Below are 8,007 nucleotides of genomic sequence, written 5' to 3'. Positions count from 1 at the left end.
CTTCATTAAACTGAAAAGCTTCTGTACAGCTAAGGAGACAATAACCAAAGCAAAGAGACAACCTACACAATGGGAAAGGATATTTGAAAAAAAAAAAGAAAGAAAGAAAGGATATTTGCATATTTTGAATCAGACAAAAGCTTCATAACTAGGATCTATAGAGAACTCAAATTAATCCACATGAAAAAAGCCAACAATCCCATATATCAATGGGCAAGAGACATGAATAGAACCTTTTCTAAAGAAGACAGACAAATGGCTAGCAAACATATGAAAAAATGTTCATCATCCCTATATAGTAGAGAAATGCAAATCAAAATCACCCTGAGATACCATCTAACCCCAGTGAGAATGGCCCACATCACAAAATCTCAAAACTGCAGATGATGGCGTGGATGTGGAGAGAAGGGAACACTTTGACACTGCTGGGGGGACTGCAAACTAGTACAACCTTTCTGGAAGGAAGTATGGAGAAACCTCAAAGCACTCAAGCTAGACCTCCCATTTGATCCTGCAATCCCATTATTGGGCATTTACCCAGAAGGAAAAAAATCCTTTTATCGTAAGGACACTTGTACTAGACTGTTTATTGCAGCTCAATTTACAATCGCCAAAATGTGGAAACAGCCTAAATGCCCACCAACCCAGGAATGGGTTAACAAGCTGTGGTATATGTACACCATGGAATACTATTCAGCTATTTAAAAAAATGGAGACTTTACATCCTTCGTATTAACCTGGATGGAAGTGGAAGACATTATTCTTAGCAAAGCATCACAAGAATGGAGAAGCATGAATCCTATGTACTCAATTTTTATATGAGGACAATTAATGACAATTAAGGTTATGGGGGGGAGCAGAAAGAGGGATGGAGGGAGGGGGTGAGGCCTTGGTGTGTGGGCAAGACATGATTACAAGAGGGACTTTGCCTAACAATTGCAATCAATGTAACCTGGCTTATTGTACCCTCAATGAATCCCCAACAATAAAAAAAAAAAAAAGAAGAAGAAAGAAAAAAAATAAACAGGGAGAAAGTCAAAATTACAATAAACAAATGTAAGTGAAATACAAAAAAAAAAAAGCATGAAATGGGAAATAAAAGAACTAAAACAGAAGAAACAAACAGTAAACAAATAATAAAATAGTCCAAACACTATATGATAGTGTGTAAGAGTTAGGTCTGTAGTGTAGTTTAGGCCAGGCATTCCTGGAGAACTTGTCTGAACAGAGTCCAAGTTACTCAGAGCACAGGATATCCGGCTCCCAGCAACTCAGAGCTAACTAACATTCTAGAGATGCTGTCTGACCAAAGTCCAGGATTCTGGCCTTCCAAGTGCTTCCAGTGGCCTGATTGATATCTTAAGGCTGAGCACAGAATGCGTAGCAAAGATTACTATTTCCTGAGTATAAGATAAAATCACTGAAGCAAGTTGGGAAAGTAAAAGTTTACCACCTGATTGTAATAATCACAGGATGTGTTTACTTGATTTCCCCGCCATAGCTTCCCACTCTTTTACTGGCAATGATTGCATGGGGTGCCTTACTTTGAATAACTAAAATTAACTTTATGTTTTATGTTGTCAACATAATTTATGGGTTTTAACTGAGTAAACACACATTTGGGTGAAGGGATCAAGGCTGTACTTGCTAGCTGCACTTTCTAGATGCCACTAGCAATAGTGTACACCTCTCACAGGATTCTGGTTATTAAACCTTTGTCAGACACATAACCTGCAAATATCTTCTCCCATTCTAAGGGCTGTCTGCTTGCTTTACTTTCTGTGTTCTTGGCTGTGCAGAAGCCTTTCAGTTTGATCAGGTCCCAGTAGTGTATTTTTGAGGCTGCTTCAACTGCCCGGGGAATCCTCCTCATAAAATACTCGCCCAGACGATTTCTTCAAGAGTTTTCCCTGCACTCTCTTCTAGTATTTTTATAGTTTCATGTCTTAAGTTCAAATCTTTAATCCAGTGAGAGTCTATCTTAATGGTGAAAGGTGTGGGTCCAGTTTCAGTCTCTACACGTTGCCAGCCAGTTCACTCAGCACCATTTGTTAAATAAGGAATCTTTTCCCCACTGAATGTTTTTAATTGGCTTGTCAGAGATCAAATACCGGTAAATAGCTGGATTCATCTCTTGGTTCTCTCTATTCTGTTCCATACATCTACCTCTCTGTTTTTGTGCCACTACCATGCTGTTTTGATCACTGATTCCATGCTGTTTTGATCACTATTGATTTATATTATAGTCTGAGGTCTGGTAGCATGATTCCTCCTGCTTTGTTTTTATTTCTGAGTAATGTCTTGGCTATTCGAGGTTTTTTCTGATTCCATATAAAATGAAGTATTATTTTTTCAAGATCTTTAAAGTATGACAGTGGAGCTTTAATAGGGATTGCGTTAAAATTGTATATTGCTTTGGATAGTATGGACATTTTAACAATGTTGATTCTTCCCAGCAATGAGCATGGTAGGTTTTTCCATTTGTTAACATTTTCAGCTATTTCTTTTCTTAGAGTTTCATAGTTCTCTTTATAGAGATCTTTCACATCCTTTGTTAGATGAACTCTCAAATATTTCATCTTCTTTAGCACTACTGTGAAAGAAATAGAGTCCTTGACTATTTTTTCAGCTTGACTATTGTTGGTATATAGAAAGGCTACCACTTTATGGATGTTGATTCTGTAACCTGAGACACTGCTGTATTCCTTTGATCACTTCTAAGAGTTTTGTAGTAGAATCCCTGGTGTTTTCCAGATATACAGTCATATCATCTGTGAAGAGTGAAAGTTTGAACTCTTCTGACCCTATGTGGATACCCTTGATCACCTTTTCTTCCCTAATTGCGATGGCTAAAACTTCTATTACAATGTTAAAGAGCAGTGGAGACAATGGGCAACCTTGCCTGGCTCCTGAGCTGAGTGGAAATGATTTCAATTTAACTATATTCAATACGATATTGGCTGTGGGTTTGCTGTAGATGGCCTCTATCAGTTTAAGAAATGTTCCTTCTATACCAATTTTCTTTTTTTTTTTTTTTTTTTTTTATTGTTGGGGATTCATTGAGGGTACAATAAGCCAGGTTACACTGATTGCAATTGTTAGGTAAAGTCCCTCTTGCAATCATGTCTTGCCCCCAGAAGGTGTGGCACACACCAAGGCCCTACCCATCTCCCTCCTTCCCTCTCTCTGCTTTTCCTCCGCCCCCCCCATGACCTTAATTGTCATTAATTGTCCTCATATCAAGATTGAGTACATAGGATTCATGCTTCTCCATTCTTGTGATGCTTTACTAAGAATAATGTCTTCCACTTCCATCCAGGTTAATACGAAGGATATAAAGTCTCCATTTTTTTTAATAGCTGAATGGTATTCCATGGTATATATATATATATATATATACCACAGCTTGTTAATCCATTCCTGGGTTGGTGGGCATTTAGGCTGTTTCCACATTTTGGCGATTGTAAATTGAGCTGCAATAAACAGCCTAGTGCAAGTGTCCTTATGATAAAATAATTTTTTTCCTTCTGGGTAGATGCCCAATAATGAGATTGCAGGATCAAATGGGAGGTCTAGCTTGCGTGCTTTGAGGTTTCTCCATACTTCCTTCCAGAAAGGTTGTACTAGTTTGCAGTCCCACCAGCAGTGTAAAAGTGTTCCCTTCTCTCCACATCCACGCCAGCATCTGCAGTTTTGAGATTTTGTGATGTGGGCCATTCTCACTGGGATTAGATGGTATCTCAGGGTGATTTTGATTTGCATTTCTCTACTATATAGGGATGATGAACATTTTTTCATATGTTTGCTAGCCATTTGTCTGTCTTCTTTAGAAAAGGTTCTATTCATGTCTCTTGCCCATTGATATATGGGATTGTTGGCTTTTTTCATGTGGATTAATTTGAGTTCTCTATAGATCCTAGTTATGAAGCTTTTGTCTGATTCAAAATATGCAAATATCCTTTCCCATTGTGTAGGTTGTCTCTTTGCTTTGGTTGTTGTTCTCCTTGGCTGTACAGAAGCTTTTCAGTTTAATGAAGTCCCATTTGTTTATTTTTGTTGTTGTTGCAATTGCCATGACAGTCTTCTTCATGAAGTCTTTCCCCAGGCCAATATCTTCCAGTGTTTCTCCTATGCTTTCTTTGAGGATTTTTATTGTTTCATGCCTTAAATTTAAATCCTTTATCCATCTTGAATCAATTTTTGTGAGTGGGGAAAGGTGTGGGTCCAGTTTCAGGCTTTTACATGTGGATATCCAGTTCTCCCAACACTATTTATTGAATAGGGAGTCTTTCCCCCAAGGTATGCTCTTGTTTGGTTTATCGAAGATGAAGTGGGGTTTTTTTTTGTTTGTTTGTTTGTTTTTTGTTTTTTTTTTGGCCGGGGCTAGGTTTGAACCCGCCACCTCCAGCATATGGGACCAGTGCCCTACTCCTTGAGCCACAGGCACCGCCCAGATTAGGTGGTTTTAAGATATTAGTTTCATTTCTTGGTTTTCTATTCGATTCCAAGTGTCTATGTCTCTATTTTTGTGCCAGTATCATGCTGTCTTGACCACTATGGCTTTGTAGTACAGACTAAAATCTGGTATGCTGATGCCCCCAGCTTTATTTTTATTACTAAGAGCTGCCTTAGCTATGTGGGGATTTTTCTGGTTCCATACAAAACACAAAATCATTTTCTCCAAATCTTGAAAGTATGATGTTGGTATTTTGATAGGAATGGCATTGAATAGGTAGATTGCTTTGGGAAGTATAGACATTTTAACAATGTTGATTCTTCCCATCCATGAGCATGGTATGTTCTTCCATTTGTTAAAATCCTCTGCTATTTCCTTTGTGAGGATTTCATAATTTTCTTTATAGAGGTCCTTCACTTCCTTCATTAGGTATATTCCTAGGTATTTCATTTTCTTTGAAACTATGGTGAAGGGAGTTGTGTCCTTAATTAGCTTCTCATCTTGACTGTTATTGGCATATACAAAGGCTACTTAATTGTGGACATTGATTTTATATCCTGAAACATTACTGTATTTTTTGATGACTTCTAGGAGTCTTGTGGTTGAGTCTTTGGGATTCTCTAAGTATAAGATCATGTCATCAGCAAAGAGGGAGAGTTTGACCTCCTCTGCTCCCATTTGGATTCCCTTTATTTCCTTGTCTTCCTAATTGTATTGGCTAGAACTTCCAGCACTATGTTGAATAGTACAGGTGACAGAGGACAACCTTGTCTGGTTCCAGTTCTAAAGGGAAAAGCTTTCAGTTTTACTCCATTCAGTAAAATATTAGCTGTGGGTTTGTCATAGATAGCTTCAATCAGTTTTAGAAATGTGCTACCTATGCCTATACTCTTCAGTGTTCTAATTAGAAAAGGATGCTGGATTTTATCAAATGCTTTTTCTGCATCTGTTGAGAGGATCATATGGTCTTTATTTTTGCCTCTGTTAATTATACCAATTTTTTTAAGTGTTCTGATCATGAAGGGATGCTGGATATTATTAAAAGCTTTTTCTGCATCAATTGAGAGAATCATATGGTGTTTGTTTTTTCATTTATGTGAATTATATTTATAGATTTACATATATTGAACCAGCCTTGAGACCCTGGGATAAAACCAACTTTGTCGTGATGTATAATTTGTTTGATGTGTTGCTGGATTCTATTTGTTAGGATCTTGTTGAATATTTTTGCATCTATATTCATTAGTGATATTGATCTATAATTTTCTTTTTTTGTTGGATCTTTTCCTGGTTTGGGGATCAGGGTGATGTTTACTTCATAGAACGTGTTGGGTAGTCTTCCTTCTTTTTCTATATTTTGGAACAGGTTGAGTAATATAGGTACTAGTTCCTCTTTAAAGGTTTGGTAGAATTCTGACTTGAAGCCATCTGGTCCTGGACTTTTCTTTTTAGGGAGATTTTGTATGGTTGATGCTATTTCAGAACTTGATATGGGCCTGTTCAACATTTCCACTTGATTTTGGCTAAGTCTTGGAAGGTGACGTGCTTCCAAGTTGGTCAATTTCCTTCAGATTTTTATATTTCTGAGAATAAAGTTTCTTGTAATATTCATTAAGGATTTTTTGAATTTCTGAAGAGTCTGTTATTTTGTCATTGTCATTTCTGATTGATGAGATTAGAGATTTTACTCTTTTTTTTCCTGGTTAAGTTAGCCAAAGGTTTAACTATTTTATTGACCTTTTCAAAAAACCAACTTTTTGCTTTTCAGCGCCGCTCAGGGAGGGCCCATATGGCGTTGTTCTGGATTCCCACCATAACTTAAAGGGAAATTTTCACAATGTCCGGAGCCCTTGATGTCCTGCAAATGAAGGAGGAGGATGTCTTCAAATTCCTTGCAGCAGGAACCCACTTAGGTGGCACCAATCTTGACTTCCAAATGGAACAGTACATCTACAAAAGGAAAAGTTATGGTATCTACATCATAAATCTGAAGAGGACCTGGGAAAAACTTCTGTTGGCAGCTCGGGCCATTGTTGCCATTGAAAACCCTGCCAATGTCAGTGTCATATTTTCCAGGAATACTGGCCAGTGAGCTGTGCTCAAGTTTGCTGCTGCTACTGGAGCCACTTCTATTGCTGGCCGCTTCACTCCCGGAACCTTCACTAACCAGATACAGGCAGACTTCCAGGAGACTCGTTTTCCAGTGGTTACTTATCCCAGGGCTGACCACCAACCTCTCACAGAGGCATCTTATGTTAACCTGCCTGCCATTGCTCTGTGTAACACAGATTCTCCTCTACATTATGTGGACATCACCATCCCTTGCAACAACAAGGGAGCTCACTCAGTAGGTTTGATGTGGTGGATGCTGGCCCCCGGGAAGTTCTCCGCATGCGTGGCACCATCTCCCGTGAACATCCGTGGGAGGTCATGCCAGATCTCTATTTCTACAGAGATCCTGAAGAGATTGAAAAGGAAGAGCAGGCTGCTGCTGAGAAAGCTGTGACCAAGGAGGAATTTCAGGGTGAATGGAATGCTCCAGCTCCTGAGTTTACTGCTACGCAACCAGAGGTTGCAGACTGGTCAGAAGGCATGCAAGTGCCCTCTGTGCCTATTCAGCAGTTCCCCACTGAAGACTGGAGTTCCCAGCCTGCCACTGAAGACTGGTCTGCAGCTCCCACTGCTCAGGCCACTGAATAGGTAGGAACAACAACTGAGTGGTCTTAAGCTGTTCTTCCACAAGCTCTTAAACAAGATGGAAATAAAGGAGGAAAATAAACAATAGTTTTTAAAAAAAAAAAAAACCAACTTTTTGATTTATTGATCTGTTGTGTAATCCTTTTGTTTTCAATTTCATTTAATTCTGCTCTAATTTTGGTTATTTCTTTTCTTCTACTGGGTTTGGGGTTGGAATGTTCTTCCTTTTCCAGTTGCTTGAGATGTCCCATTAAGTTGTTAACTTCCTCTCTTTCCATTCTCTTGAGGAAGGCTTGCAGTGCTACAAATTTCTCTCTTAGGACTGCTTTTGCGGTATCCCAGAGGTTCTGATAATTCATGTCTTCATTGTTGTTTTGTTCCCAAAATTTGGTAATGTCCTTCTTAATCTCACCTATGACCCAGCTATCATTCAGCATAAGGTTATTTAACTTCCATGTTTTTGTATGAGTATGCAGATTCCTGTTGTTACTGAGTTCAACTTTTATTCCATGGTGGTCCAAGAAGATGCAAGGAATAATTTCTATTCCATTAAATTTACTGAGGTTAGACTTGTGACCTAAGATGTGATCAATTTTGGAGTATGTTCTGCTTGCTCCACTCTATTACTGAGGGACTCTACTGTATTTTTCAGATCTTAGAGGGCTGCAAATTCTTGCCTCAATGTGTCAAAATCTTTGGTGATTTTGTCTTTAAATTCATTGAATTCTTGAGACAACTTTTGAATTGCTCCTCGAATTTCTAATTCCAACTTTTCCTTCATTCTATTAATCTTGTTTGCAATCCAAATTCTGAATTCGATTTCTGACGTCTCGGCCATCTGTTTATGAATGGGA

General features: G+C 38.5%; 1 pseudogene; it reads left to right on the top strand.

Annotated features, from left to right (window-relative positions):
* Nucleotides 1-6,263: 6,263 nt before the first annotated feature.
* On the top strand, nt 6,264-7,183 carry LOC128561106 (40S ribosomal protein SA-like; annotated as a pseudogene).
* Nucleotides 7,184-8,007: the final 824 nt, after the last annotated feature.

The sequence above is a fragment of the Nycticebus coucang genome, chromosome 12 (assembly GCF_027406575.1).
Source record: "Nycticebus coucang isolate mNycCou1 chromosome 12, mNycCou1.pri, whole genome shotgun sequence".
Lineage (NCBI taxonomy): Eukaryota > Metazoa > Chordata > Mammalia > Primates > Lorisidae > Nycticebus > Nycticebus coucang.
This window is presented reverse-complemented; position numbering and strand designations above follow the sequence as displayed.